Source organism: Salvelinus sp. IW2-2015, linkage group LG6.1 (genome assembly GCF_002910315.2).
Source record: "Salvelinus sp. IW2-2015 linkage group LG6.1, ASM291031v2, whole genome shotgun sequence".
NCBI classification, from domain to species: Eukaryota; Metazoa; Chordata; class Actinopteri; order Salmoniformes; family Salmonidae; genus Salvelinus; species Salvelinus sp. IW2-2015.
In genome coordinates, this window is record NC_036845.1 from 30,198,926 (window position 1) to 30,206,142 (window position 7,217).

Genomic DNA, 7,217 nt, shown 5'->3' on the forward strand with positions numbered 1-7,217 from the left:
CATTCACATCTGATATCTGTAAGGTGAGAGTGACGCTGCTGGAGAGCGAGGGCACGCCCTCATCAGAGCACGTCACACTGATGTTATACTCAGAGTCTCTCTCTCGGTCCAAGTCGCTGTCAGTTACTAGGCTGTAAAAACCATTTGATGTAGATTTAATAGTAAATGGAATGTTTTCATTTATGGAGCACTCTACTTTACCATTATCACCCGAGTCTGAGTCTTGAACATTGATAATTGTTACAACTGTGCCAGACACAGAATCTTCTAATATTGCATTTGTCTTMGACATTATATTAATGATTGGTTTGTTATCATTTAAATCAGAAACATCGACGATTACTTTGCAAGAATCTATGAGTCCTCCCGCGTCTCTAGCTTGAATGTCAATTTGATATTTTTTCATTCTTTCGTAATCAATATTTCCTAATAGACTCACTACACCGTCATCATTATCAACTTCAAACAATTCAGCACCGCCTTCGACGATGTTTGATATAGAATATGTCACTTTTCCGTATGAATCTTGATCAGCATCAGTCGCGCTTACTGTAGCTACAATGGTGCCTTTAGGCGCGTTCTCTGTTACACTAGCCTTGTAAACGGCTTGGGAACAGACAGGWGCRTTATCATTGGCGTCTAGTACAGTGATGATTATCCGCATTGTTCCTGATAGCTGAGGCTCTCCTCCGTCTACTGCTGTTAAAATCAGCGATATCTGCTCCTGTTTCTCTCGGTCTAGAGGCGTCTGCAAAACCATTTCCACATTTTTACTACCGTCAGGTAAAATGTGTGATTTTAAAAYGAAATTATCGGTTGGTTTTAGGGTRTAGCTCTGCAGGTCATTCACACCAACGTCATTATCAACTGCTCTATCCAAAACGAACCTAGCTCCGGGCTGTGATGACTCACTTATTTCGAATTTCATTTCATTCTTTTTGAAACCCGGTGAATTRTCATTGATGTCTGTGATCTCAATCGTTATGCTGTAAAATTCCAATGGGTTTTCRAGTATAATTTGATGGTGTAAAGCGCATGGCGTCGTCTCTCCACACAACGCTTCACGGTCTATTCTTTCCTTGATAAAGAGCACTCCCCTTTCTTTATTCAGCTCGATGTATTCTGCGCTGTCTCCAGTATAAATATGAGCTTTACCTGATTTCAGTCGTTTTATATCCAAACCCAAATCCTGCGCTATGTTACCGACTAAAGAGCCTTTCGCCATTTCCTCTGGAATGGAGTAACTGACCTGCCCGTTCACTGAATCTGAGAAGACGTAGACCGAGTTAAAAACAGTTACTTGCCGTATCATTGTTCTGTTCGACATTTCCTTTTCACAATTAAACCATAAACACCATATAATCCGTTAAACAATTTGCAGTATTCCGTTAAAAGTACGTTCAGAAAATAACACAATTCTCTGCCAATAATCCGTCTCACTGGAACAAAAGAATCCAAGATCGTAGTCTCCTTGCTCAGTGTTCTCTGTAACCGGACCGTGCGCTCTGCGTGCGGCTTCTCTTTCTCTTAATATATCGAGATGACGGGGGAATACGTCTGCAAATCTGCTCTAAAACTGCAACACACTAACCAACAGCGTCCCTCTGAGTTCAATCCACTGAACTACAGATTGCCTTAAAACAATAAACGCACCGCAACATATTGTATATGAGTGTCACGCCCTGACCTAGATATCTGTTTTTCTATATATTTTGGTTAGGTCAGGGTGGGACTAGGGTGGGTACGCTAGTTTTGTATGTCTAGGGTTTTGTATGTTATGGGTGTTGTATGGCTATGGGTGTTTGTATGTCTAGGGGTTTTGTATGTCTATGTTGGCCTGATATGGTTCCCAATCAGAGACAGCTGTTTATCGTTGTCTCTGATTGGGGATCATATTAGGTTGCCATTTTCCTCGTTTGTGTTGTGGGATCTTGTCTACATTGAGTTGCCTGAGTGCATACCAGTAGCTTCACGTTTCGTTTGTTCTTTATTTATTTATTTTTGGTTTGTTTTGGTGAGTTTTGATTATTTAAAAATATGTGGAACTCTACCCACGCTGCGCCTTGGTCTCATCCTTACGACGATCGTGACAATGAGAGATTGAGTATCCGAAGGTAGAATACAGAATACTATTAGGTGATCAACACATATAGGCCAATGTATGATGACAAATGTAAACCAATATGTCAGGGGGATGTGGGGCAAAGAATGTATAACGAAAAGCACGTTGCGTGAAACTAGACTACTGTGGTAGACAACAAAGCACCATTTGAAATTCACCCTCTTTGCAAAGCAACTCTGTCCATGATATGCTTCTGAAATGGCCACATATCAGTGGAACGAAGAGCACTTCTGACAGACTCGATTGCAAAATAAATGTAGACATTTAGGGAAAATGTATTGACTAAAAAATAACAGATTTCTATTGGGGAATCTGCGGAGGGCCCACATCGTGCGCCTTTACGCGGAACTGGAAATCCTTGATCTGTTTATAGTCAAAAGTATAGTCCTATCAAGTTTAACCAACCCAGTCATGTGACCTGTATTAAACACATGAAACAACTGTAAACATAGAGCCCAGAGGATGTGGACATGCAATCTCCAACAAGATACAACGTTGCTGAAACGACAGAATAGAAAACCGGATGTATGGGACGCTATGTGCTTTCTATAGAAATCACACATGACTGTATAGATTTAGGAATTGCATTCTATAAACAGCGAACTATCCATGTGAGTTGGTGATGAATTTACAACATCAGTGGAATAAATAGCATTTATGTACATACGGACAGTTTCCAAATGAAATGACTCGATTGTAAACAGTTAAACACGATTAAACACATAAATTAGACATACAAATATAGCTTTGAAGGAAATAATTATTTAAATATGACAGACCTCCAATTGCGAGTCTGGTTCATCCAGGGTTCTGTTCACTCTGATCCGCTGCATCGTCCCTGTAGAACTGGGGTCCATTATCAGTACGTTCTGACTACAGGGTCTGGCGAACTGACAGTCACTCTTTCTGGAGTCAGTCGTCCTGCACACCTCGTAATTGTACACGTGCTGTAGAGTTCCTGTCCCCAAAGTGTCTGCGTAACGCGGTGGATAATACGGAATAACCGGGAGGTTGGAATGATAGAGGACGCGAGACTGTCTCCATCTGTATATTTTCACTGATATAATAACCACTAAACACGTGATGAACAGAAATGAGACTACAGCCAAAGCCAAGACTAAGTAAAAAGTCAGGTTGTCATTGTACTCCTTGTCGTGCGTAAAGTCAGTGAACTCCGAGAGCACTTCAGGGAAGCTGTCCGCACCGCCACGTTAACATTGACTGTGTGCGGAACGAGAGGGCTGCCCGTTGTCCTCCACTACTCACAGTGAGCCTTTGTTTCACAGCATCTTTATCATTGACTTGGCGTATAGTTCTTATTTTCACCATTCTGTGAACCCACTTCAAACAGCGCTCTGTCTGTCGCTTCTGCAGTTTTATCGAGAGCCAGGCATTCTGTCCAGAGTCCACATCAACAGCCACCACTTTAGTAACAAGATAGCCACATCTGCTGACGAGGGCACCATTTCAGCCACCAGAGAGCTGCTAGTCTGGACTGGATACGACCTGAGGCGCGTTGTCGTTCTGGTCCTGGATCATTATTTTCACAGTCACATTGCTACTGAGAGGAGGGGAGCCTCCATCCTGTGCTTTTACGCGGAACTGGAAATCCTTGATCTGCTGCTTAGTCAAAAAGACGCGCACTAGATGTTACTCCGACTATCAGCACTAACGGACACATATGAGGAGACGGCACTCCGTTAACAAGAGTCCTCCAGTATGTAAGAAACACGGGCATTCTGGTGTCCAGTCGTTCGTCTTGCTTTCCTGTGAATATAGAGAGCGCCGGTGTGTTGTTTTCTATAATGTAGGCCTCATATGAGCTCCTCTCAAAGACAGGCGCGTTGATTCATGTCACATCATGATATGTAATGTGAGAGTGACGCGCTGCTGGAGAGCGAGGGCACGCCCTCATCAGAGCACGTCACACTGATTTATACTCAGAGGCTCTCTCTCGGTCCAAATCAATGTCTGTTACTAGCTATAGAAGCCGTTAGATGTAGATTGAATGGTGAAAGGAATGTTTTCACTTAAAACACAATTCACCACTCCTTATTATCAGAGTCTGGTCGTGGACACTCATTACAGCTATAATCGTATATGGAAGGGAATTTTCTGCTATTGATTTAGAAGTTGACATCATGTCAATCAAAGGGTTGTTGTCGTTAACGTCTACAATGTCCACTACTAATTTTAAGAATCTGAAAGACCGCCTTGATCTTTTGCTTCTATGTCAATCTGGAATGTTTAGCTGTTTCATAGTCGACCTTGCCTATCAAACGCACTTCGCCATTGCTTTCATCTATTTCAAATAGATCCAAAATACCATCGATACTACTTGATATTGGTAAGTGACTAAACCGTTTGATCCATTGTCTATATCAGTTGCACGAACTGTAGTTAATAATGTACCCCTCTGTGAATTTTCACCAAACTGGCCTTATATATTGCCTGCGTAAAAACCGGAGCGTTTGTCGTTTGCATCCAAGACGTGTGACGTGTACCTGCACTGTTCCAGCATCTCTCACCTCCATCGAGGCAGTTAGACTAACGATATCTGCTCCTGTTTCTCTCGGTCGAGGGCGTTCTGCAAAACCATCTCTAACTTTTAGTTCCATCAGCCTGACCTTGTAATTTAAAATAAAATGTTCGGTTGGATTAAGGGAGAGTAGCTTTGGGTCCATTTCTCCTATATCAGAATCAAAAGCTCTTTCCAAGACAAATTAGCTCCGATCACAGCTGATCACTTATTTCGAATCATTGCATTTTTTTTTGAAAACAGGAGCATTATCATTGATATCGATATCTCACATTGTGACTCGATAAATATTCTATTGGGTGTCTTCCATTAATAATCTGAAATGTACAGATGCGCAAGGCGTCGTCTGTCTGCCAGAGCGCTTCACGGTCGTGACTCTCTCTGTTGATAAGAAGAGAACTCCCCCTGTTTGATTCAGCTCGATGTATTCTGCGCTGTTTCCAACGTGTGAATTCGATAGATTACCTTGATTTCAGTCGTTTGTATATCCAAACCCAAATCCTGCGCCTGTTACCGATTTGGAATGGAGTAACTGACCTGCCCGTGCACTGAACTGAGAGAGAGGACCGAGATAAACAACAGTACTTGCCGTGTCATTGTTCTGTCCGACATGTTCCCTTCACCATTAAACCACAACCACCATGCAATCCGTTAAGCAATTTTAAATATTCTGTTAAATATAAATCCAGAAAACAACAATAATGTCTTCCAATAATCCTTATCGCTGGAACAAAAGAATCGCAGCTTGGTGTCTCCGTGCTTAGTGTTCTCTATAACCCGGACGGTGCGCTCTGCGTGCGACTCTTTCTCTCTCTAATATATCGAGATGACGGGGGAGGTACTGCTGCAAATCTGCTCTAAAACTGCCACACACTGACTGACCAACAGCGTCCCTCTGAGTTCAATGCACTGAACTACAGCTATTCTTAAGAAAGAAACAATTCTAAAATGTTTGGGAAGGTTTGAGTCTCCAAAAAAGAATGTACAGCCCAATCATGTTTTACCCAACCCAGTCATGTGGGCTATATTAACACATGAACAACTGTAAACATAGATACCACAGGATGTGGACAAGTAATCTCAAACAAGATAAACGTTTCTGAAACTATAGGGTACATCACAACCGGAAACGACTTTAGAAAACCGGATGTATGGTAGCGTGGTTTTTATACAATTACACAATTAGTTATATAGATTTATGAAATGAATTCTTATTATATCAAATGTTTGCATGATCTTGACAACGGTGAAGACGTCAATACAATTCACCGTTTCCTATGTCAAAGGTCCCTCTTTGCGAAGCACCGCTGTCCATCTCAGTGGTGCTGAATTGGCCACATCAGGGGAATGAACAGCATTTCTGTCCACGGAAAGCTTCCAAATGTAAAGACTCGATTTAAAAACAGTTAAAGACGATTATAAAAATGCATTACACACAAAAATACAGCTGTAGGGGAAAATTCATTATTTAAATATAACAGACCTCCAATGGCGAGTCTGGTTCATCCTGGTTGTTCTGTTCACTCTGCATCCGCTGCATCGTCCCTGTAGAGCTGGGGTCCATTATCAGTACGTTCTGACTACAGGGTCTGGTGAACTGACAGTCACTCTTTCTGGAGTCAGTCGTCCTGCACACCTCGTAATTGTACACGTGCTGTAGAGTTCCTGTCCCCAAAGTGTCTGCGTAACTGACAACCGCGCCTGTCTTTGAGAGGAGCTCATATGAGGCCTACATTATAGAAACAACACACCGGGCCTCTCTATATTCACAGTGAAAGCCAGAGACGCTGACTGGAACCAGAATGCCCGTTTTCTTACATACTGGAGGACTCCTCGGTTAACGGAGTGCCCGTCTCCTCATATGTGTCCGTTAGTGCTGATAGCGGAGTCATCCATGCAGTGCGCTCTTTGACTACGAGCACATCAAGGATTTCCAGTTCCGTGTAAAAGCGCAGGATGGAGGCTCCCCTCCTCTCAGTAGCAATGTGACTGTGAATAATGATCCAGGACCAGAACGACAATGCGCCTCAGGTTCTGTATCCAGTCCAGACTAGCAGCTCTCTGGTGGCTGAAATGGTGCCCCGTTCAGCAGATGTTGGCTATCTTGTGACTAAAGTGGTGGCTGTTGATGTGGACTCTGGACAGAATGCCTGGCTCTCGTATAAACTGCAGAAAGCGACAGACAGGGCGCTGTTTGAAGTGGGCTTACAGAATGGAGAAATAAGAACTATGCCAAGTCATGATAAAGATGCTGTGAAACAAAGGTCACTGTTGTAGTGGAGGACAACGGGCAGCCTTCTCGTTCAGCTACAGTCAATGTTAATGTGGCGGTGGCGGACAGCTTTCCTGAAGTGCTCTCGGAGTTCACTGACTTTACGCACGACAAGGAGTACAATGACAACCTGACTTTTTACTTAGTCCTGCTTTGGCTGTAGTCTCATTTCTGTTCATCACATGTTTAGTTGTTATTATATCAGTGAAAATATACAGATGGAGACAGTCTCGTGTCCTCTATCATTCCAACCTCCCGGTTATTCCGTATTATCACCGCGTACG

General features: G+C 42.8%; 2 pseudogenes; one reads left to right on the forward strand and one right to left on the reverse strand.

Annotated features, from left to right (window-relative positions):
- Positions 1 to 5,590, reverse strand: part of LOC139027850 (protocadherin gamma-A2-like) — an 18,370-nt pseudogene extending 12,780 nt beyond the window's left edge.
- Positions 5,591 to 6,458: 868 nt separating this feature from the next.
- The window catches only part of LOC139027851 (protocadherin beta-7-like), a 2,286-nt pseudogene continuing 1,527 nt past the window's right edge, over positions 6,459 to 7,217 (forward strand).